The sequence below is a fragment of the Hyla sarda genome, chromosome 1, assembly GCF_029499605.1.
Source record: "Hyla sarda isolate aHylSar1 chromosome 1, aHylSar1.hap1, whole genome shotgun sequence".
Lineage (NCBI taxonomy): Eukaryota > Metazoa > Chordata > Amphibia > Anura > Hylidae > Hyla > Hyla sarda.
Window position 1 is genome coordinate 199,268,929 of NC_079189.1, and position 26,497 is coordinate 199,295,425.

Below are 26,497 nucleotides of genomic sequence, written 5' to 3' on the forward strand. Positions count from 1 at the left end.
CCAATTCTACTTTGCAGTGACATTAGTCATTTTACCAAAAAATGCACGGTGAAAGGGAAAGAAAATTCATTGTGCGACAAAATTGAAGAAAAAATTTCATTTTGTAACATTTGGGGGCTTCCGTTTCTACGCAGTGCATTTTGTGGTAAAAATGACACCGTATCTTTATTCTGTTGGTCCATATGGTTAAAATGATACCCTACTTATATAGGTTTGATTTTGTTTCATAACTACATGCAGGAAAATTTACACGTTTAAAATTGTCATCTTCTGACCCCTATAACTTTTTTATTTTTCTGCGTACGGTCCAGTATGAGGGCTCATCATCTACTTTGCAGTGACATTAGTCATTTTACTCAAAAATCCACGGTGAAACAGAAAAAAAATTCATTGGGCGACAAAATTGAAGAAAAAAATGTCATTTTGTAACTTTTGGGGGTAAAAATAACACCTTATCTTTATTCTGTAGGTCCATATGGTTAAAATGATACCCTACTTATATAGGTTGGATATAGGTTGGATACTTCGGAAAAAAAATCATAACTACATGCAGGAAAATTTATATGTTAAAAATTCTCATCTTCTAACCCCCTATAACTGTTTTATTTTTCTGCGTACGGGCCGGTATGAGGACTCATTTTTTTGTGGCGTGTTCTTAAGTTTTTATCAATACCATTTTTGTATTGATCGGACTTTTTGACAGCTTTTTATTCATTTTTTCATGATATAAAAAGTGACCAAAAATACACTATTTTGGACTTTGGAATTTTTTTGCGCGCCCGCCATTGACCGTGAAATTTAATTAACGATATATTTTTATAGTTCGGACATTTTTGCACGCGGCAATACCACATATGTTTATTTTTATTTACATAGTTTATTTTTTATGGGAAAAGGGGGGTGATTCAAACTTTTATTAGGGAAGGGGTTAAATGACCCTTGTTAACTTTTTTTTTCACCTTTTTTTTTGCAGTGCTATAGCTCCCATAGGGACCTATAACACTGCACACACTGATCTCCTATGCTGATCCCTGCAAAGCCATAGCTTTGCACGGATCAGTCAGATAGGGGCTCGATTGCTCAAGCCTGTAGCTCAGGCTTGGAGCAATCAATCGACGATCGGACGCCACGGAGACGGGTAAGGAGACCTCAGCCTGCGTCCCAGCTGATCAGAACATCGCGATTTTATTGCGATGTCTTGATCAGCCCGACTGAGCTGCCCTACTTTTGCTTTCAGACGCGGCGGTCAACTTTGATCGCCGCATCTGAAGGGTTAACAGCACACGGCACAACGATCGATGTCGCGCGCTGTTAGCCCAGGGTCCTGGCTATGATTAGCAGCCGGGACCGACCCAGTGTGATGCGTAGGTACACCCTACGTCCTTGAGGAGTTAATTGTTAGTCCCTATATTATGTAAACAACTTACAGCAGGCGGAATAAGCCTAATAAGCCTAATAATGCCAAAATGAACTTGAGTAAGCTAAAATCCTTAATATGGTGGAGGTTCAATGATGTTTTGGGGTTGTTTTGCTGCCCCTGGCACTGGGTGCCTTGAGTGTGTGCAAAGCATCATGAAATCTGAGGATTACCAATGGATTTTGGGTCGCACTGTACAGCCCTGTGTCAGAAAGCTGGGTTGTCATCCGAGATCTTGGGTCTTCCAGCAGGACAATGACCCCAAGCATACGTCAAAAAGCACCCAGAAATGGATGGCAACAAAGCGCTGGAGAGTTCTGAAGTGGCCAGCAATGAGTCCAGATCTAAATCCCATTGAACGCCTGTGGAGAGATCTTAAAATTGCTGTTGGTTAAAGGTGCCCTTCCAATAAGAGAGACCTGGAGCAGTTTGCAAAGGAAGAGTGGTCCAACATTCCGGCTGAGAGGTGTAAGAAGCTTATTGATGCTTATAGGAAGCAAAAATATTAAGTTAAGTGTGCCAATAATTTTGTGTAGCCCATTTTTGGAGTTTGGTGTGACATTATGTCCACTTTACTTTTTTTCCTCCCTTTTTTGGTTTACTTCCAATATACACGAAGGGAATAAACATGTGTATAGCAAAACATGTGTTACTGCAATCCTTTTCTGTTAGAAATATTTCATTTTCTTGAAAAATTTCAGGGGTGCCAACATTTACGGCCATGACTGTATATACATCACTCATCAAGTGAACCTATTCATCTACATTGTATAAAAAAAATTCAGGATGTAATGCTTAGTACCTAATGGTCCCCATAGACAGTAGAAATATGTAATTTCACCTGCTGATGTCAGCAGGATTGGCAAACTATTTTATGTTCTTGGGGTCCTCCTGATTAACCCTCCGCAGGTAATAAACGAGCATAAGGCATGTGGAATTTTACTGCTAGATCGTTTGGTTTCCTTGAAGATCCACATCAGCCAGTTGTGCCTGTTAGTGCTTGCTCTCTCCTTTCCTTCTCTTCTCTCTGAAAACATATGCCTGCTCGACCAAACTAAGCATGCATGTTTATGGAGTAATCATGAGGATCTACAATCAGCTGAATAAGTGTTTAAAATATATTAAAAGTATATGAGGAGTTTTAGTGCTGCACAGACTAAGGGAGGGACCACAGTCCCTTAATTATAGTAAAGGTTTACATTATTCCCATGCCAGTGCCATACAATGCCTTCTTGTAATGACTCTGGCTGGTTGCTACACTGAGAGACTTGGCTTCACCTATACCCACAAGAATTATAAAATACCCCCAAGAATTATCTGCCCCAAACATCCCTGCACAAAAAAACAAACGCTAGGCACAACCCCACCAAAGAACACAACTTAAAATACTAAAAGTTTACAGAGTTACACAATGTATGGGACCTAGCAATTACATATTATTGAAGAGTACCTCTGAAGAATTGCTAAAACTTAAAGGGGTACTCTGGGGAACTAAACTCATAACCCACCTTTTCCCTCTCACCAACTTATTTATTTGTCTAAACACTAGTGATGAAGAGGAACCGGCATTGTAAAAAAGACTTATAGTCTCAGATGGGTGCTCTGCTCTTCGGGTTCAGACTCCAAAACCGTCCATAAATATCAAATGCAAAAAAGCGGCACTCCAAAGGTTGCAAAAAATGTGTTCTTTTATTCATCCAATAAGTACAAAACTTTTGACTTTTCAGCCTCACCATGAGGCCTTTCTCAAGCCTATTTATTTGTCTAAATATCATTCATTAGCTATATAGACCAGTTTCCCTCTTTCAGCTGTCACTTACATGCAGGGATTGAGAGAAGAACGTCATTCTCAGATCTTACTTGTCTTTGTGTAAACCCCTCACTGAGACTAGCCCCCGACCTCCTGCAAGACAAACACCACGTTATTTCTAGCTTAACAGGCACACCTCCCCACAACTCCCCTTCCTGTGTGAGAATCTTGTGGCAGAGAAGCCCAGTGAAGATTCTCAGTCATAACTCAGCACATAATGCTGCTCTTTTCTTGCTGTAGATCTTATCATTGACTGCTTCCATTCAGAGCATATCATGATTTATTGCTGGGGGAGGGGGGGATAGTTTGAAAGAATATACATGTAGTGTGTGCTGTTGACTGAAAACACAGCATGCACACAGATAGTGAAAGAAGTTGGCTGGCAGCCATTACACAGAGCTGCACTGACTTATGGGAGTTGTAGTCTGGGCTGCAAGCAAAGTAAAAAAATATTCAGGAGACAACAGGGGCCACAAGAGTTGCTAAAACCACATGGATAACTACAGGGGGGCACAGAACAGGTTTTGTGGTGGCTTTAGGGTATTCATATTTGTCTTAACTTCCCCAGAGCACCTCTTTAACATTCAATTGTAGCAAAATACATAAAACAAAAACTATGCACCAACTAAATACAGTAAATGATTTGCACTTATCAGACAATGGCCCTCATTTACTATTCTAAACCTGACTTTTTTTGTCGTGTTTTTTTGGCGCATCATTGTCTGCGACATGTCGCAGACATCGTGCGCCAGTCTGCGACACGATGCAACATTTTTTCCCGACGAACCCGATGTGGATTCTCCCAAACCCGAAAAAGGGGCGTAACCCGACATTTCTGAGCTTTCCCACTTATTTATAAAGGTTTCCAACCCGAATTTGTTGAATTCTTGTGGATTTTTTCCTGACAACAGGAGTTGGAAACCAAAACCTACAAAACCCATGTGCGACAAACAGGATGCGACATAATAATAAATACCAGCGGAAAAAAGCAGTCGGGTAAGAAATCAAGATAGACTTACAACCCGATTTTCTAAGTAAATGAGGGCCAATATCTTTATAGTGCTGTGTTCAGACCATCAACCTGTGGAGGACAGTATCTGTAAGTGACCCATTACTGGTCTTTCTGTCTATCGATCTTACAACAGTCATTATGATATTCTACCTTTAATATAAAAATGTGTTTATATATGGAATTTATTCATATCTATTTTTGCTCTGGCAATCATCATGGCTTAGCATTTGTTATATAGAGGTTAGTGACTGCCTTGATATAGTGCTTTATCAGTGTGACTAGGTGATCTACATACATTGTCTGCCTCTACTGTATGTGTATAAAACTATAAGTCACTGCATCTTTTGTTTGTTGGTAATGATTACCTGGATATATGTGATCTATCCATTCAGTGGATTATAATTCTCCACAGGTCGGAGTAGCCATTGGTTTTCTCCCTATCATCTTAAACTAACTATATGCAATTTACATTTATCAAGTATCATTTGCTACCATACATTTGTCTCCTGATGAACCCAATCCTTCTCTTTTATCCTACGGGGGACTGAGATCTATCTAAACTTTGATTCTGAATCCTGTGTGTGTGTGGATGATGAAGAGATGGTTCCATATCTCATTTCCCTAAGAATCTGTAGTATACGACATTGGAGGTCATTTACTAATGGGATCCCGACTGTTTTTCTTATTTTTTTTGGTGCTCAAATTGTGTTGCACGCTTAATGTGCCCGAATTTGCAATAAAAAAATCCCAAGACCTAACCAACTATCCATTTTACTCAGAAAACCCCAAAAAGGGGTGTGGCAGCTGGGATTTTTTTTTTTTAACTGTCTGAAACACTAGTGTTGCTCGCGAATACTCGCAATGCAAATTTTATTCGCTAATATTGCATATTCACGAATTTGCAAATATTCGCGAATATAGCACTATATATTCGCAATTACGAATATTCTTTTTTTTTTGTTTTTTTTTTCACAGTACACATCACAGTGATCATCCCTCTCTGCTTCCAGCTTGTGTGGTGTAAAGAAGGCTCTAATACTACTGTGTGAGACTGGCGTGCGAATTCTCGCAAATGCGAAAATTTGCATATGCAAATGTTCGCATATGCTAATTTTCACATATGTGAATTTTCGCATATGCGAAAATAAAACGTGAAAATTAGGAATATGCGAATTTAGAGAATATATGATGAAATATCGAAAATTCGAATATGGCCTATCCCGCTCAACACTATGAAACATGCCCCTTTTCTTGGTGGCCATGTCCCCTACGTGGCCGCCAAAAAGAAGGGGTATGTTTCAGACAGTTTCGAAAAATTCCAACATTTTTTCTAATGTTATGATAGAATGTGGTGGATTTGAGCTCTGGAAAACCTGACAGCTCAGAACACACACTGAATAGCATAAAAACCAGAAGGAAAGTAGAATTATCAACTGACTCCACGTGGCGTAAGTTGCTAATTTTACTTTTCCTTCTGATTTTTATGCTATTCAGTTCCCAGCCTGAGCACAATTGTTTTTTTTTATAATCTTTTTCTTTCTGTATTATCTGCCCATATTGAGTTCACACAAGATTTGGGGTTCTATACTCTTTCTACTATTTCTAGTGGATCTTTGAGAAGAGGATGCAATTAAGGGCTACATGATCCTTCTGTTTACCTTATCATCGCTTGTCTGGCTTTGGGTGTCGTGGGGCGCCATTCAATTGTCTCTTGGTGGTACACCAGGTTAGTCCAGTCCTTGCTTTATTTTGTTCAAATCTATTGGATGAGCACTGTCTTTTTTTGTAATTTATTTTTCACTCCTGGGTCAGCGTATTAACTATTTGTGATTTCCATCAGTCTGTGGATGAATCCTGGTTAACATATATAGAAGAAGGTGTGATTGAGTTTTCTGAACACCCTACTTTGAAGATGTAAGGGTGAATTTATCATTGAATTAAACAGGAACCAACAGTTGATAAAAAAAAGTTAATTATCTGCACTTATCAGACAATGGTCCTCATTTACTAAAGTCCAACCGACTCTTTTTCTCGGTTGTTGCGCCTAAATTTTAGTTGCAACGTCTGTGTGGCTAATTATGTGACCAAATTTTAGTCGCACAACCAACATTTTAGAAAACACTCGGAGTGTTTTTTTTTCACTCTGAAATGGGCGTGTTTTATGCAAAAATGGGCGTTTTACCAACAAAAAACTAAAAATACTCGGAGTACTTCCAAAATCACTCGAGAAAAAGTGTGAGTTTGCCTCACACAATAACTGACAGCCAAGAGGCCGAGTGAAATTCTAAAAATGGAGTGATTTCTAACAAGGGACAATTTACCATTGTGTTTTGTGTGAAAGTAACTTGGTTTATAACCGGAAAACATTTTGTACAGTTAAACACTTTTATGAATAAAGTATTTAATGTTTGGGTGATATATATATATATATATATATATATATATATATTTTTTTTTACATTATAACACCTGAATAATTTTAATTAATGAAAATGTTTATAAACAAACTAGTCCAAAACCTTTTGACTCACACAAATACATTTTTATTTATAAATGGTCCAAAAAAAGTTTGTGTTACGTGTTTGGAGTTTGTGCGACACAATTGACTAGTGTGACAGAAAAATAACCGACATGTGTGACAGATTAATAAATAAGCCTGGAAAAAAATGGAGTGATATTGAAAACACTACACAATAAACACTCCACTTTTAGTAAATAAGGGCCAATGTCTTTATAGTGGTGTGTTCAGACCATCAACCTGTCGAGGATGGTATCTGTAAATGACCTCCTTATTCTGTATATATGTACACTAGGATGCCTCCACAGACTAATGGAAATCACAAATAGTTAACGCAATGTTGTATACCATAGAATATTAGGGAATGTATGTCCCATTACACTGTTTTTGTGCTGTTGTTTTGTTGCACAATAAGTCGCAGTTCCTCAATGCTTAGAACTCAGAAGTAGAAGAAATAGCAAAATTCTAGGTATATGTAGCACTCCATGACAGTGCAAGCCATAAGATGTCACATAAAATTTCTTAAGGTATATGAGGGACATGTTACTTAGCCTTGATTGCATGTGACTACTAGGTTTATATAGGGAGTGCAAGGCAGGAAATGGAGGAGGATCCATTAGTCCATTAGTCTCTATAAGATTCAACCAGTGCTCACACACAGACCCTAGTGGACAGAGAATGAACTGCAGCAGGAGACACACCAGAGCAGCAAGACCAGGAAGCACGGCACATAAATGGCACAGAGGATGTCACATGATTCTGGTAAGAACCAGTGAATCTTACTATAAGTGAATCTTACTATAAGAGAGCTTAAAGGGGTACACCGTCCCTAGCATCTTATCCCCTATCCAAAGGATAGGGAATAAGATGCCAGAATGCGGGTCCCGCCGTTGGGGACCCCAGGGATCTCTGCTGTAGCACCCCACTATCATTACTGCACAGAGCAAACTTGCTCTGTGCGTAATGACCGGCGATACAGGGGTTGGAGCATCATGATGTCACGGCTCCGCCCCTCGTGATGTTACGGCTCCGCCCTCTCATGACGTCACATCATGCCCCCTTAATGCAAGTCTATGGGAGGGGGCGTGATGGCCACCACACCCCCTCCAATAGACTTATATTGAGGGGGCGAGCCGTGACATCATGATGGGGTGGAGCCATGACCTCACGATGCTCCGGCCCCTGTATTGCCTGTCATTACGCACAGAGCTAGTTTGCTCTGTGCAGTAATGATAGCGGGGATATCCCAGGGGTCCCCAGCGGCAGATCTGACATCTTATCCCCTATCCTTTTGAAAGGGGATAAGATGTTTAGCGCCGGAGTACCCCTTTAAGAAATCTTCACCTAAGTTTCATCTTGAGAGAACATGGCAAACTGCTTCTGCCTAGGACAGAAAAAATTGTATTTAATTTGCTATCAAATGAGCTGTTGCTATAAACAATAATAGAAGAGGTCAACTATATGTACAATTATTTAAAGGGGTATTCCAGGATTTTTTTTTTATTTGACTATGCTACAGGGGCTGTAAAGTTAGTGTAGTTCAAAATATAGTGTCTGTACCTGTATGTGACGGTTTTCTCACAATTCTTCTGTGATTTTCACTCCAATATTTATTCTTACCAGCATTGTCTCAGATTTTTCCCAGCTTGCAATGCGGCCGAGACCTGACTTACTAATCAGCTGATGACAGGGAGCCTGTCTTCTTCAATGGGTGGAGGGATCAATCTGCAACTAATGCAACAGCTGTAGGCACCCTGATTGAAAACCACAGGTCTTTTGATGGATGCAGCTCATTATGTTTCACTGGGTGGGGTGGCTGATGTGTGGGAGGGAGGAAAATGGAATTGTGGGATTTGTAGTAAAAAAAAAAAAAAGACAAACAGGAAATACAAGTTCACAAAAAGCTAGCTACAGTGTTATGGTAATCTCATGACATAGCCATTTAGCCCCAAGACAAGCGCAGATCTTTCCTAAGCATGTCTATTACTGTCTACCAGGTACATACTAAGATCACCTTATGGTGGATAACCCCTTTAATAGCCAGAGTAGAGAACAACAGCTGATTCTTGATGCGGTGGAGCCATGTGAACCATGTAATTCTTCATTTCCGCCACTGCAAGGCAAATGTATATCTTCTAAGTGGTTGCCCTCTTGTAACATTTGATTAATAGTTGCAGGGAGACTTGCTGGCTGCACAGGCTTGTCCACAGTGTGGCATTCAGAAATCAAGTATAAACACAATACATATGTGGCAGCTTTATTTATTTTACATAAATAATAATTATAGCCGCTTATAATTAGTGTATACTTATGTCATAATTTTAAAAAATATTATTTTTATAATATATATATGTGTGTGCAGCTATTTTACACTTCCAGAAACCAGTAATAAACTGCAAAAATAAATCAAGCGAACCTAAAGGACTTAATATCTGGATCACAGATATAAAGATTTGCATTTTTAATAAGCAAGAATATTATTAATCTGCTCCTTTCAGTTTTATACAGACACCAAAGAAGCTGCGATCAGATAAGAAACTAGCAATCATTCTGCAATTACTTTGAGTAAACAAAGTATTTAGGCTATTGCCCTGTTTAAAATTGCTTTTTCCCTTTAAACTTCAACATTGTTGCCGTTTAACTTTATCTTACTGTAAGTTCATACCACTAAATGAGTGAGAAAATGAAAGGAGCTAATCTTCTCTAATGCATTTCATGTAAATGACCCTTGTGCAATAAAGTAATTGTTTTCAATCCAATACACCTTTTACTTTACCATAAAATGTGGTGCAAAAAAAAAATAAAAAAATTATTTATAGGGAAAATTGAAAAGAGAACTGCAATTTAGCAACTTTTGGGGAGATTTGTTTTTTTATGAAGCGTACCTTATGGTAAAAATAGCGTTCTCTTTATTCTGTGGCTCAACATTATTAACAATATAAGTATGCTTAAAATTGCTTAATTCTGACCCCTTATAACTTTTTTATTTTTATGTATACTGGCTGAATGAGGGCTCATTTATGGTGCCATAATGTTTAGCAAATTTTTGATTAAATAGGACTTTTAACCACTTTTTATTCTTTTTTTTCTGAAATGAAATGTTACGAAAAAATCTTCATTTGGTATTTTCTTTTTAACGTTTACATTGTTCACCATGCCGGATTGTAAAAATTATATTTCAATAGTTTGGATAATCCTGCATTTGGCAATACCAATACCAAATATGTTTGTTATTTATTAGATTTTTTTTGTAAAATGGGTTAAGGAAGGAGGGTGATTAAAATTTTTAATAGGGGAGGGACTTTTATATAATTTTAAAAAATTTGTACATTTTTTATTTTACAATGCAGGGCAGAAAGTGAGCGAGCTCTTTGCCTCCAGTTTTGAAGCGCCACTGTAAGAACTAAGGAGAACGGGCACAGCTGTGTGCAGGGGGAGCGAGAATGTTTGTTCTAAAAACTCACTACCCACATGTATGAATGATCAAGGGTGCATACCCTGGGACAGCTGTCCCAGCGCTGACATACAGGGGATAGGTGTGGCGGCAGCAGGGCATAGCCATGCCTATCTGACTGTTGCTGACAGTGGGAAAAAGCATCTTTTTTAGCCTTATCGAGGCTGCTAAAAAGACGCAAAAGGTATGGCTAAATTGTAATTGTAAAAGACTGTGTCACTTTGGGAATAGAGAATGCAGGACTATTTCATGACAATTGTGCTTTAATGGGGCTTTCTGTAGAAGTATTTTTAGATGTAAATATGCTCAGGGTGGGATGAGAAAAATAAATAAAATTTGAACTCGCTGGGCAGCAACAGATACATTTTGTCAGTTTTGTAATCGATGTATCTAACTGTGGATTGATGTACTTCCAGGCAGTGTTCTTGGAGCCTTCTTCCTCTTCATGCATCTCCATTACATGACTTTCAAGGTCTTCTTAAAGTTGTTTGCATTATTTTCAGGAATATTTGTATTGTACTATGCCACAGGGGCTGTAAAGTTAGTGTAGTTCCTCATATAGTGTCTGTACCTGTGTTTGATGGCTGGTCTCGCAAGTCTTTTGGGATCTTTGTCCCAAACTTTATTTTTAGCAGCATACAAAATGAGTCTCAGGTGTTCCCAGGTTGCAGTGCGGCCTGAGACATTACATCATTAGCCAGGTGTTTAAAGGGAGCCTGTCTGCTTCAATGGGCGGAGTGACGGCTGGGTGGAATGATGATCATTTGCCACAGTGTTGCTGGGAATTGTAGTTTCATGAACAGCATGCATAGTTCAGGTGTGCTGCAAAGGGTGGGGTGACTTATGTGTGGGAGGGAGAAGAGATAACTCACACTTACAAACGAGGAATCCTGGGACTTGGAGGGAGGGAACACCAACAGGAAGTAGGCCATTTCCCAAAAAAGGAAACAGAATGTTATGGTGGACTCACAACACAGCTATTTAGCGCCAAGACAAGCATGGATACTTCCTAAGCATGTCCATTAATGTCTGGCAGGTAAGTACTAAAATCACCTTATAATTAATAACCCCTTTTAACCCCTTAAGGACCCGGGGTTTTTCCGTTTTTGCATTTTCGTTTTTTCCTCCTTATCTTTAAAAAATAATAACTCTTTCAACTTTGCACCTAAAATCCATATGCTGGCTTATTTTTTGCACCACCAATTCTACTTTGTAATGACATCAGTCATTTTACCCAAAAATCGACGGTGAAACGGAAAAAAAATCATTGTGAGACAAAATTGAAAAAAAAGGCCATTTTGTAAATTTTGGCGGCTTCCATTTCTACACAGTACATTTTTCTGTAAAAATTACACCTTATCTTTATTCTGTAGGTCCATACGATTAAAATGATACCCTACTTATATAGGTTTTATTTTGTCGTACTTCTGGAAAAAATCATAACTACATACAGGAAAATGTATACGTTTAAAATTGTCATCTTCTGACCCCTATAACTTTTTTCTTTTTCCGCATATGGGGCGGTATGAGGGCTCATTTTTTGTGCCATGATCTTTTTAGCGGTACCATTTTTTAATTGATAGGACTTATTGATCGCTTTTTATTCATTTTTTCATGATATAAAAAGTGACCAAAAATGCACTATTTTGGACTTTAGAATTTTTTTACGTGTACACCATTGACCGTGCGGTTTAATTAATGATATATTTTTATAATTCGGACATTTCCGCACGCGGCGATACCACATATGTTTATTTTTATTTTCACTGGGTTTTTTTTTATGTGAAAAGGGGGGTGATTTAAACTTTTATTAGGGGAGGTGTTAAATGATCTTTATTCCCTTTTTTTTCACTTTTTTTTTTGCAATGTTATAGCTCCCATAGGGACCTATAACACTGCTTACACTGATCTTTTACATTGATCAGTGGTTTCTCATAAGAAACCACTGATCGATGATTCTGCCGGCTCAGGCACTGAGCAGTCATTCGGCGATCGGACAGCGAGGAGGCAGGTAGGGATCCTCCAGCTGTCATGTAAGCTGTTCGGGATGCCGCGGCGATCCCGAACAGCTCCCTGAGCTAACCGGCATGGTTTCACTTTCACTTTAGATGCGGCGTTCAACTTTGAACGCCGCGTCTAAAGGGTTAATAGGGCACCGCGATCAATGACACGCGCTATTAGCCACGGGTCCCAGCCGTTGTTAGAGGCCGGGCCCAACGCTGTGGCCCCTCGTTATAGATCGGGAGCGGACTCATGACGTACGTGTACGTCATTGGTCCTTAAGGGGTTAAGGTATGGTTCACACTAACCAATCATTGCCAATAAACAGTCTGTGTTTTCCTTTTTTAAAGGCAAAGCCAGAGCCGACGCTGGCTCTTTTTAAGGCAGAAGCAAGGGCAGAAAATTGCCCCCCCTCCAACCCCTTTAACATAAAGTCCTATGTAAAAATACATCACCCCTCTATAATACAATCCCATGTAAAAAAAATATATCACTTCATTTCCCCTCAGCCCTTCCAACATACGGTCCCATGTAAAAGCATATCACCCCATCTTCCCTCAGCTCCTCCAATATATAGTCACAGGCAAAAATACATAATCCCATCTCCCTCCAGCCTCTCCAACATACAGTCCCATGTAAATATATATTTCTCCACTACCCTCAGCACCTTTCATTTTATCATAAAATGTATAGCGAAACCCAAAAATTTATTATTTGGGGGGGGGGGGGGGGGGGGTATTCAAAAGAAAACCAAAATTTTGCAACTATTCAGCAAATATTCACTTGTTTTGTTAAATGCATTGTATTGGTTAATGCGATTAAAATGATACCCAATTCATATATTTTTTTTATATTATTGTACGAAAAAATTTTACTTTTTAAAAAAAAGAAATAACTGTTTTATTTTTTCATATGCCGGCTGTATGATTGCACTTTAATTTTGTACCATTGCCTAGCATTGAACAGTGAGGTTGGCGCTCTGCTGATACAGCCTTTCTCTGCCAGGCTGCATCATCAGAGCATGTAGCCAGCAGCCAGGGGCAGGTAAGGGGACCCTCTATCTCCATTTTCAGACATTAGACCTCCTTGATCATATCAAGAGGGTACAGTGAGCTCCATGAGCTACCCGGCTTTAATGACGTAATACTTTAGACACTGTGATTAGCATTGATCAAGTTGTCTAAATGGTTATAGTAGCGAGCACTCACTGCTATGAAACGAGTGCAGCTCCTGTCCAAGTCCCATAGACCCAAGAGCAAGGGTGAGCAATGGTTATAATGTTCTTGAGATTGCAGGGTGTACCAGCAGTTGGACCTCCCACAATCATCACTAATCCTCTTTCCTTTGGAGACACATTTTGGCAACAAGCCCTTGAGAAGTCATGAGTAGACTTGTGCAACTCGTTTCAAATGGATGTTTGTACTAAAAGCAACTTATTCGGACATTTGGATTCAATTGAAGATACAATCAAAATGTATTCATATATTCCTACAAATCTGACATTCTGTGAATAAGTAGAATGAAAGTACAAAAATCGGAAGACTAAATTGGTGAAGACTAAAATGGTGAAAATGAAAACTGTCTAATAATAAATACATTAGAATATTTTTGCTATATCTCTGCTGAGCTTAATGAAAATACATTTGGATTTAATTGATTTGTTTTTCGGATGGGCAGTGTTATTGTCATATGTATCTTTGGCCAATCATCTTACCTTTTTTGTGTTTCTACAGACAGGGAGGGTGTTGTTTATCAGTTTAGTAGGAGGTGGAGCAAATCTTGTGACTGAGAAACATGATCGGGTAGATTTATCAAAAGAAAAATGGTGCAGTTATCCATAGCAAATAATCAGATTGCTTCATTTATTTTTCACAGGCCTTTTTAAAAATGATGGGCAGCTGCTCCACTTTTTCTCTGCACAGGTTTTGATAAATTTCCCCAATGTACCTTTGCCATTACAAATGCCTTATCGGTCCGAAACAATAATTTTACTGTAGAATAACAAATATTTTAATATACTAAATGAGGTGGAAAAATAAAAACAACAGAATAAAAAATGCTTTTTATGAGCAGAAACAAAATGCCCTCCTCGCCCCCTCCCATACACATGTGTGATGTCACAAGGGGGCATGGTGTGACATTATGACCCCCGCCATGGAAACTCAGGGTTTTATCCCCTTAACAACGAGTCGTGCAGCGGGTCTATAAAGTGAGCTAAGGAGCTGAGCTTGCTTCATAACCGTTCGGTCCTGGCTGCTATCAGCAGCCAGGACCCGCGGCTAATGCCGAACACCGGCAATCGGGCCGATGCCTGGCATCAACCCACGATTAAAGTTGATTGCACTGTCTAAAATGCCAAAAATAGACTCATTGCAGCTCAGCGGAGCTGATCGGGATCATCGCATGGAAGTCGCGATGTCCCGATCAGCTGAGAGGATGTCCCGATCAGCTGAGGGTCCTTAACTGCCTCCTCACCATCAGTTCTGTCCCTCGATGCTCCAGCCAGGCTCTGCAGGCTGGAGGCTGGAGCAAACGAGCACAGATAACACTGATTAATGCTATGCTATGGCATAGCATTGAACAGTGTATGCAATCTAATTGGACGTATGTCTTTTTTCAACCATACTAACTATGTAACTATGTAACTATGTAATGATTGCATGTAATAGTCTCCTATGGGGGTTAAAAAAAAGTGTAAAAAAAATTCTTAATAAATGTGATTTAACCCCTTCCCAAATAAAAGTTTGAATCACCCCCCCCCCCTTTTTCTATTAGAAAAATCAATGTGTGAAATTAAAATAAACATAAACATATGTGATATCACCGCATGTGTAAATGTCCTTTGGATAGGGGATAAGATGTCTAGGGGTGGAGTACCCCTTTATGCATAGTAACCGTCACTTACTGCTCTGAAGCGAGCACAGCTCCTGCGCGCGCTTCAAAGCCACATAAGGCATTGGGGCGTACAGGTATGTTTTGCATCCTTAAGTAGTTAATAAACAAAAGTTCACAATACTGGATAAGGTAAAAAAAACTAAATCAACAGAATGCACTTAAAGGGGTACTCCGCCCCTAGACATCTTATCCCCTATCCAAAGGATAGGGGATAAGATGTCAGATCGCCATGGTCCCACTGCTGGGGACCCCCAGGATTGCCACTGCGGCACCCCGCTGTCAGTACTGTACAGAGCACGTTCGCTCTGTGCGTAATGACGGGCGATACAGGGGATGGAGCAGCGTGACGTCATGGCTCCTCGTGACATCATGGCCCACCCCCTTAATACAAGTTTATGGCAGGGGCGTGACGACCACCACGCCCCCTCCTATAGACTTGTATTGAGGGGGTGGGCCGTGACATCACGAGGGGCGGAGCCGTGACGTAACGATGCTCCGGTCCCTGTACTGCCCGTCATTACGTGCAGAGCGAACTCGCTCTGTGCAGTAATGACAGCAGGGTGCCGCAGCGGCAATCCCGGGAGTCCTCAGCAGCGGGACCGCGGCGATCTGAGATCTTATCCCCTATCCTTTGGATAGGGGATAAGATGTCTAGGGGCGGAGTACCCCTTTAACGGAACTAAACAAAAGGAAGGGAAGCTTTCAAAAGCTTCATACTGTTCGAACCACAGAGAGCTGCCAACAGGTGTGGGCTTCCTAAATTACAACTAGATAAGACTTACTGTGACAAACTGCAGTGTTTCAGAGAAATCATGGTATAATTATGAGCCAGGAACCAGGTTACAATGAAGACCCTTGATATGGATTGCAAGCATGTGTATTTTAACGAAAATACCCCATATATATAGCATTTTCAGGATGCTGGATACCTTGTCTACTGCTGGACTAAAGTTTAACTTTGATCTTTTAAGTGAATTAGTAATACAAAAGAGTTCTAGTTTACCGACATTCTCAACCACAATCTACCACCACAGTCAACCAGAATCTTGTGATCTACAAGACGAGTGGTTTTTATCAATGTGGTTGAGGCCAGGTGGCAGAATGTCAACCTTGCAAATAATTATCCTCTTGAATTGCGTGTTCCATCTGATATTACCAGAGAAAAGTAACGTCCTTGTACTAGACTTTTGCTGTGACAGGGAGCACATTAGACATGAATCTTTATTGGTGGTTGAACAAACTAAGGAACAAGTTATCAAATTCTATGGCACCCAGGAGAAGTTTCAATGCAGCACAAGTATTAACTGTCAAAATGTGAACCACTTCCAGTATAATTAGCCAAGTGCTTTGGCTTGGTCTTTGACAGTTCTTTAACAATAACAGATGTGATAAAAAGGTGACTTTACTGAATGACACTGTATGAAATAACCTTACACATTTGATGTTTACTGTACGGTTTACACTGGAATCTATTTTAAGACAGTATCTCATTAGTGTAGATATAGCTGACAAATCTTTAATGTTTTTTTAATTGAAGCTTTATATAGAATTTGTGCTGTTAGCAATAATGTTATTTAAGACAACATTAAAACCACAGATAGGTAAAGGGATCAAGTGATTATCTTATAATAATGGCAGCTGTCAAGGAGTGCGATATGTTAGGCTATAAACGGACAGTCAAACAGTCAATTCTTGAAGTTGATGTGTTGGAACAAAAAAATTTGATTAAGTGTAAGGATCTGACCAACACTGACAAGTGCCAAATTAGAAAAGCAAGGACAATTCCGCCGCTGAAATCGATCCGTGCAAAGAAAGAACATGGTTATTCTTTGTGTGGAAGTCTGCAACTCCTGCATTGCCATCAACGGTGACCGCATGGTCCTACCACTGAAGTATTTTGGTGGCGGCCGCCTGATGGAATTTCCTTTTGCGGAATTCTTTGAGCGGAGATTCTGTTTACATTAATCAATGGAAACATACCCTAATTCAGACTGCATTCATGCAGACTGGTCGCAGCCCTTTATGACCTTTGCCCACCATAAATCCATGCTCATAAGCAGTACCAGAACATATAGCGTTGGTAAAAGAGAATACCATTTATATTTTCTTCTGCATCATGTAAATGGCCAGTTACCTGTATGCCATTTACCTGGGGAAATACATGTCAAGATGTACGACTAGAAGAAGACAAGCCAGATGAGGTAGTGTGATGCTCTGGGAAGTGTTTTGCAGTTTTTGCTTGGGTCCTGGTTTTCATGTGGATGGTACATTTGACCTGGATTACATGATTTAACTAGGTACCATGGCCCTCTCATTGCTGGTCAATGTAACCTGTACCACAGTACACAGAGTGCCTGTGGATTTGTACTTTTGAGCTGTAGGCACTGTACATGCTGTCATATAGGGCCTCTGTACACCACTAAAATACAGAGCAAAGTAAAAGTTTATAATATTGTGCTCCCCTCAGTTTTTTTTTTTTTTTAAAGAAATGTTAGGGATATGGAGGTACAGTAGTGCTATATAGACTATTATGGATGCTAGTCAGAGCTCGTACTAAATTATAATGTGGCCCTATTCATGAAAAAATATATATTCTTTTTCACATTGTACATTTATAACATGCTATTTTGCTCTATATTCAAGCTCTCAAGCTGAAAGCTCTTAAGGTGGGCTTTGTTATATATAATTTGTCTCTAAAGAGATTAAATGTATTTAACTAAAATGTCAGTAGTTGTCAACATAATGGATGTTAAAGATTTGTCTTTCTGTTTTATTTTAATGAAATGCCATATGAACAGAATATGAAATTTGATGGATCGTGGTAACAGTGCAATAAAGAGGATAAGATTTCCAGAAAAAGTAATAAAATGTTATGATCCAGGATGCTGTCCGACCTCTGGCTGAGTTGCTTAATGGCACTTAGTTATAAGAAGCAAAGTTTTATGCTGCACAATAAGATTCTCGGCTAGAGGCTCCATATCTGAGATGCCCCCGCGATAACATGTTTCAGATTCTGACATGTCTCAAAGCATTATCCATAGTTCATGCTCAATAAGCTGGCCTGTGTAGATACCATCTAATTTCTGTTTTCATATGGTGCTGCGAGTAGAATTACAGCCTCTGTGATCTGTGTGTATGTAGAAACTCCCTGTTGTCAATGGTCATTTACAAGATAAAAAAAATATTGTTATTACAGCTCTATCATATACTGTTGTATGCAGTATACATTGCTTATATTTATTATACCAATTATCATAGTGAGTTTGTCTTATTCATACATATACATAGCGTTCACTGTTGCTGTGCTGATTGTTTTGACACATACCATAAGGCTTGGAGCACATTGACATCGGCGAAGGAATGCTGGTCTACTACATACCAGCATCTTCTCAGAGCTTGTCGTACAGGAGGTGAGAGTAAAACATTTTGTTACTTGTGCTATCATTATAACTTATCAGTTTTGACAGACGTGTAGAGGAGAGAATGGCGCTCACACTGTACAATGCACACAAGTGTCTTACCAAATTGAAAAGTAGGACTGGGTTGGTTAAAAATTCATTATGTTCTGTTTATTTTTATATCTTCTACATTTTTTTTATATTAGTATCATCCAGTTCAGTTGTATATCACAGATATAAATTGAACTTATTTTTTTGCACATCAACTTAACTCTTTAAGTTTGCCGCAAACCGAACACTTTCCAAAAGTTTGGTGAGCCCGAAACAAACTTTAGGAAAGCTCGCTCATCTCTGGTCAGTGGTCCTGCTTGAACGGACCCGGAAAAGATAATGACAGATCGCTTACAGAATCCCTTCTATGACTACCCATGAAAGAGGTGAAAGCCCTTTATTAACAATAGGAAAGGATGAGTTGGGTGTGATTACTGGATTATTGTGGGACTGCTATGGTTTTTGGGTAGCAAAGGAAGTTAGACACTGTTGTGACCAAGAGGAGAGAGGTAGCATTTTGGTGACTACAGGGAGAAAAGAGCAATGCTATTGCTGCATGTATCTGGGAAGGTGCAGATGGTACTCTGAGGGCCATCTGGGACTTGTACTTCAATACTTGTGTCACAGCAGTAGCAGTAGTGCCTCTGAGACACTTTCCTGTTACACACAAAAGTAACAGAGGATGGGCGTACTCATGGTATAAATCTCTGTCATAGGAGTGTTTTATTTTTGAAGTATATTGTTGTCCTGTAGTTTAAATGCTTTTAGTGCTGTACATACATGCACCTTTAAAATAGTGTTTCCCCTTCTTGACTGTGTCCTTCTTGACTATAACATTTATCACTGTGCACTATAGGTTCTGACTACACTGATATGAGTGACAACAATTACTGTATAGTAGCATTACAGAAAATGTATTTATATAAAGAACAGGAAACAAATAAGCAATGAACAGAATGGAGGATATTAGCATTCTATGGGTTTTTAATCACTATTTAAAAATTATAAAAATTCTAAAACACTCATGATTCATTTTGACTTCTTAAACAGATGTAAGTTCTTCCAACATAAGACATTGATTGGGTGAAAGAAAAAAAATGTTTTGGAACTCTAGATGCTATTGTAATGTAGAATGTTTTAGTAGTATAAATGACTGTAAATGATAATGTCTTAATTAAATACAGCACATCTGATCAATGCAGAGAATAATTAAGTGCTTGCAGACAATTCTCACAATGAACTTGATACAATTACGTTTTACTTTAACAAATTGCTCGTATAACAAGTTACTTAATTTCTCTGCAGTAGAACTTTATTTGAAAAAGTTATACCTTTGTATTGTTTATTAAACAATGCCTAAATAAATTTGTATTGCATTTCTAAATTACATTTTTTTATTTATTTTTTATTTTTAAACAATTAAGGGTAAAAACACATTTTGTAAATACAATAGCACAAGAAGAGCTAATATGTATGTAAAAAAAAGCATTGTCACAGTCAGAGCTGGATCAAGGTTGGTGTTTGGTTCTGAGAAAAAAAATCAAAAGATCTTCTTTCCAGTAGAACTATCATAATACAGTACATAGCTTATAAGGGTACTATTACATGGGGCAATTATTGGTGTAATAGGGTTAGTGATCAGCTGACAAACAAGCAAATGCTCATTTGTTGTCTTATTGGGTCATTTTGTTCAGTCAAAAAATGATTGCCTATCAACTCCACATCTTCTTGTGTAATAAATGATGCAGCCAATAAGTAATAGCAGCAAAGGGCCCACATACAGTCTGACAATTGCTAGTTTGGCTCTCCCTGCACAGTGCTCAAGCCTTATAATAGGCTCTGTAAATGAGCAACGGTCTACGAGATTGACGCTCAAGCTATCTTATAGGGCATTAACTTGCACTAAATATGAACATGAGTTTGTTGTCTTCAGATCTTGCTGAAATGAACAGAAGCTGACAACAGTTTTTTGTACAGTATATAGGGGGAAATTAACTGTTCCCTGGTATCTACTGTTGGAAAACTTAACATAAATCTTAGCCACATTCATAAAAACTATTTTTTTTTCAATTCCAGATAAATGTCAGAATAATACTAAACACTGATTTATTTAAACTTTTTTCTCTTTCATCACTTTCCCAGATGTTTACATAAGGTCCCTCAACATACGATGGTAATTCGTTCCAAACGACTCATCGTTTGTCGAATCCATCGTATGTTGAGGGATCCGTGCAATGTAAAGTATAGGAAGCTGTACTCACCTGTCCCCGCCGCTCCGGACCGCATCCTCACCGCTCCCGATGCTGTCCCAGGGGCTCCCGATGCTGTCCCGCTGCTCCGGTGTCTTCTTCGGGATCCTCCGGGTTCTTCCGCATCTTCTGCAGGGTCCAGGCCTCGCTTTCTGGTGACGTTATTACGCTGCTGCGCCGGCACGGCGTGCGTAGTGACGTAATAACGACACCGGAAAGCGAGGCCCGGACCCTGGAGAAGATACAGAAGACGCCGGAGGATCCCTAAGTGGACCCGGAGCAGCGGGGATAGGTAAGCGAACCTGTCCGGGATGCTTAAACTGCTATCCGACAGCAGCTTAAGCATTTTGCGCTGTCGGATAGCAGTTAATGCGATGGCCCCGACATATAAAAGCATCGTATGTCGATGCTGACATCGACATGCGATGGCCTCTGAGAGGCCATCTTATGTCGATTTTATCATATGTCAGGGCCATCGCATGTCGGGGGGTTACTGTACATGGTTACTATCTGGTAGCATTGGCTTTAAATTGCCTAACTGGGGTTAAACGTTTTGGGTTGCCTGTCACAAGCTTCTCAACAAGGGCCCTTTTAGACGGGTCAAATTATTGCACAATTTATCAGTTCTGCTCATACATTTTCAATGAGATTGAGGACAGAGCTTTGTGACGGCCAAACCATTACCTACACTATTGTCTTTAAAGGGGTTGTCAAGCAGAAAAACGTATCCCCTATACACATGATAAGGGGGTCCGACCACCACTTTGGCTTGCAAGCCTCCCCTTTAACCATTGTTAATATAGCCAAACAGTTCCATTCTTTTTTCATCAGACCAGGGGATATTGATCTAAATAGTAAGATTTGTTTCCGGGTGATATCAATAAAGAATACGTTTATTGATGATGTAGATACAAGCCAATAGCCAATATAGTGTTAAAAATAAAATAATCAGTTTGTAAACATTAGTTGTAAATATTGCTTGTGTCCTGTACAAAAAAATTGCTTGTGTGGTATGTGCTTGCTAAAACTATAAAACTATAGTTTGTTGATGTGGATCATGTGTGTGTGTGTGGGGGGGGGGGGGGTGCATATGAGTTTTAATTACTTCAACCTAAAGGTTTGTACTATACTTTGTACTATTACTTCAACTGTACTTACCCATCACTTACCTCTCTCCCTGTGGCAATAGACATACATGCTGAACCATCAGATTTCCTTTATTTAGCAGCACAGACATTATGTGGGAATTGTTTGTGGCCAGAATACCTTTCTGGGTAGGAGGGTCACACTGAGTGCATCCGCAGTATATTTCATGCTGCAAATGCACCGACATGCTGCAGCTGGGTAGCCCTGTGTGTCCACTGGTGGCGGGAAATTAGCTTCTATGGGTGGACACACAGAGCTACTCAGCAGAAAAAGGGAGCTCGTTCTTGTGACTGTTGTTGGTGCACCTGCAGCGTGAAATACATTGGGGATGTGCTTCGTATGACCCTACCCCAAGGGTGTATTCACACGTACAGTATCCTGCACGTATTTGGTGTGCGGAATTTGAAGCTGCAGATTTTGTGCTACAGAGTTCAATGTAAACAAAATGGTTAACCTGTTAAGGACCAATGACGTAACGTTACGTCATAAGTCCGCTCCCTATCTATAACGCGTGGCCACGGCATGGTGGATCGGGCCCGGCCTCTAACAACGGCCAGGACCCGTGGCTAATAGCGTACGCCATTGATCGGCCGCGCGCTATTAACCCTTTAATAAAGTGAAAGTGAAAGCATGCCGGTTAGCTCAGGGAGCTGTTTGGGATAGCCGCAGCGAAATCGCGGCATCGCGAACAGCTTACAGGACAGCCGGAGGGTCCCTACCTGCCTCCATGCTGTACTATTGCCGAATGACTGCTCAGTGCCTGAGATCCAGGCTTGAGCAGTCAAGCAGCAGAATCATCGATCACTGGTTTCCTATGGGAAACCAGTGATCAATGTGAAAGATCAGTGTGTGCAGTGTTATAGGTCCCTATGGGAGCTATAACACTGCAAAAAAAAGTGAAAAAATAAAGTGAATAAAGATCATTTAACCCCTCCCCTATTAAAAGTTTGAATCACCCCCCTTTTCCCATAAAAAAACCAGTGTAAATAAAAATAAACATATATAGTATCGCCGCGTGTGGAAACGTCCGAATTATAGAAATATATTGTTAATTAAAACGCACGGTCAATGACGTACGCGCAAAAAAATTCCAAAGTCCAAAATAGTGCATTTTTGGTCACTTTTTATATCATGAAAATCAATAAGTCCTATCAATGCAAAAATGGTACCGTTAAAACCTTCAGATCACGGCGCAAAAAATGAGCCTTCATACCGCCCCATACGCGGAAAAATAAAAAAGTTATAGGGGTCAGAAGATGACAATTTTAAACGTATTAATTTTCCTGCATGCAGTTATGATTTTTTCCAGAAGTACAAAAAATCAAACCTACATAAGTAGGGTATCATTTTAATCGTATGGACCTACAGAATTAAGATAAGGTATCATGTTTACCGAAAAATGTACTACGTAGAAACGGAAGCCCCCAAAAGTTACAAAACTGCGTTTTTTGTTCTTCAATTTTGTCTCACAATGATTTTTTTTCTGTTTCGCCGTAGATTTTTGGGCAAAATGACTGATGTCATTACAAAGTAGAATTGGTGGCGCAAAAAATAAGCAATCATATGGATTTTTAGGTACAAAATTTAAAGAGTTATGATTTTTTAAAGGCAAGGAGCAAAAAACGAAAATGCAAAAACGGAAAACCCCCCGGTCCTTAAGAGGTTAAACACAGCATTAAATCTACAGCTTCAAATCCTGTGCATTAAATATGCACACAAAATTGAATGAGTGAATACACACATAGGCCTTGTTCACTCAGCGGACTTTATTGCGAGTAAGCAGCGTATTTCCAGTTTCCAGATTGGAATTTCTGCTGCTGAAAATCTGCCACAGACCTGATTGAGGTCAATGGGGTCTGCAGCGGAAATAGAAACAGAAATTTCACACTTAAGCATTTTTGCTGCAGATTTCTCTCAGCAGAAAATCTTCAGCAAGATACACAGCAAAATATGCACGTATGAATGTAGCCTTGAACTAATATTTTGCTGTTTATTATATGTCTTTAAATTATATTTAGCAGTACATATACTCAAAAACAATACCAATCAGTCAAAAGAAAAGTTTATATAATAAATAAATAACTGGATTATCACAAAAATACTTTTTTTTGCTTGTTTTATATATTTTTATGTATATTTTATCAGATTATATGGAAAACCACTATGCGTGCCTTAAAGGCAATTTGTATAATTTTTTTTATGAAAGTGCCATTTTGGCAGCATATTTTTCGAGTTTGCTATATTTTAATGATGTAGGCATTCTGGGAAGACATTTCATTTTACTGGTAGCCTGAAACTATTCATTTTTATTTGTTATGTGCTTTAGATTTCAGTTTCCTATATTGGCTATTTTCATTTATTTTAAAGCTGCATGATCTCAGTACTAATATATTTTTATACACACTTTACTTTCTCAGTGGAGCAATTCATACAAAGTTTTAAATGTCTCACAAAGAGACAAGTTTACCCTGTTGTTCTATATAGTATGTACATGTTGTGTTTTAATATATAAAGGGACATATTGCTGTATTCATTCAGACTAGTCTATGAGTTGATTCCTAATATCAAACCATGAGTTAAATGCAAAGTTTATTATCCTAATGTATCCAATTTGCCTTTTTTGCCCTCTAGTTCAAGACAATAGTTAACCTTTTATTGTCCATCTCTTGGTCAATTTGTTGAACTGTTGTCAAACTATACAATGTACACTGTTGCAGCTGGACTATATACACCAATTAGCTATAACAATAAAACCAGTGACAGGTGATACGGATGACACTGAATATCCAGTGACAATGGCTATTGCCAAGAGATGGGATATAGTAGACAGCAAATGAATATTTGGTTCCTGACAAGGATAATGATGTACTGGAAGCAGGAAAATCGTATAGATCTGGGCCATATTGACAGGGACTAAATGTGGCAACTAGGTCACAGCATGTAAGAGAATATCCAAAGCAGTAGGGTGTTTCAGTATGCATTGATTAGTTTCCTCCAAAAGTGGTAGGCAGGAGAGTACATAAAAAAGGGGGCCCCATAGCAAATATGGAATGGAAATGGGCCTTCTAATATGGTGTCTTTTTTGCACCCCCCTCTCAGCATCCTCCCCCACCCTTACAGAAAGATCTGGCATTTATTTCCCCTTACTTGATTCATGACTCCCTCCATTAATTTAACGAAAGTGTAGTTCACTGGAGAGAGGAGTTTTGCAGTTTCTTACCAATAAGACAAAGAGACCAGCCAGAATGGGTCTCTTTCTCCAAAGGCCTCAAAGCAGCCACATTCTGCTTTAGATAAGGGATAAGTTGTCAGCACGGTAGTACCCCTTTAAAGGGAATGGCAATCTACATGAAAAAGTGCAACAATGAAAAAGTGAATGGAGCAGAGCCGCAATATCAGACAAAGCCAAGTGAAGAGTTACGTTGTTTGTAGAAAAAAAGGACAATTCTTCTTCCAGACAATCCATCTTTAACTATACTTCATTAGGTCTAGAAATTAAACAAGCTGTACAAACAACTATCCCAGCATCATTGATCTACACCCAGTATTAAAGTAAAACAAGCCATACATTATGAGGAAAATGTGTTGTCAATAGGTTGAGATAAGCTTGGAAATGATTATGCAGTATAGTCCACCGTGTTCATGTGGAAGCCAGGGCCAATATGCCAGTATGATAACATAAACTCATTTACTGGAGGAAAAAGCTAATGACTTATGACTGACATGGAAAAAGAGTCCGCTCAATAAAGCAATGAAGTTAGTGGTCTATAGCTGTCAGAGACATACAGAATCATAGCTCAAATAGACAGGACAGCTTATATAATACTCCCAGGATCTAAATATAAAAATTGCTAGTAGGTTAGAGGTCAGAACAATTCTTCTGGCAGCACACAATGTCCAGATTATAAAGGTACATGTGAGAATAAAGACGAGGACTGTCAGTTTTATTTCCTAATGTGGGCATCTTACATTACTACCGGAATAGAATAGAAACACCAGCCATTCTACACTGAATCATAATGTTTGATTATTATTTTCTGTTGTTATATATTTTAGACAATGTCTGGAAAAAGATAATATTGTTCCAGTGTTGTTAGCTCTTAATGGTTGATCCCAAATATTAGTCAATGAAACCCCCAAACATTACACGATGCTGAATATCTCTTTGCTAGAACAGATGGATACGTTACTTTCGAATCATAACTAGAACACAAGAAAATACTTAAATGTGTATTCCAAGTAATAATACTTAGCACGACAGGTGTTATGTGTCAGATCCATGAAGCTACTGAACAACCAGTCGTGTCTTTCCATGTCCAATGTCAGATAAGACAGGTGGTTATACCTAGACAACCCCTTAATAATAAATGCAAACCCAAAAGAAGTTTCTTTGCCAGTCTGTAGCCATTGTTTCCTAAATGTCTGCTCTCTAGCTGTTGCAAATTTACCCCTTCAAGCATGCTAAGAGTTGAAGGTTAGGAACAAATGGAGAGCTATAGGTTGACAAAGACCATACTAGACAATGCAAAAAAAAAAAACTTAGGCT

The 26,497-nt window shown here is 39.1% G+C and overlaps 1 protein-coding gene across 5 annotated transcripts in view; it reads left to right on the forward strand.

Moving 5' to 3' along the window:
- The window catches only part of STPG2 (sperm tail PG-rich repeat containing 2), a 677,454-nt gene that overhangs the window by 563,740 nt on the left and 87,217 nt on the right, over window positions 1-26,497 (forward strand). Inside the window, exon 14 of one of the 5 annotated variants that reach the window (XR_008891455.1) lies at window positions 5,846-5,965. The exons of 3 other annotated variants lie outside the window; for them this stretch is intronic. The gene's annotated coding sequence lies outside the window, so the exon portion shown is untranslated. Of the gene's footprint in view, window positions 1-5,845; window positions 5,966-26,497 lie in introns of those variants that run through there. One more of the 5 variants, XM_056567184.1, reaches the window with a different exon arrangement.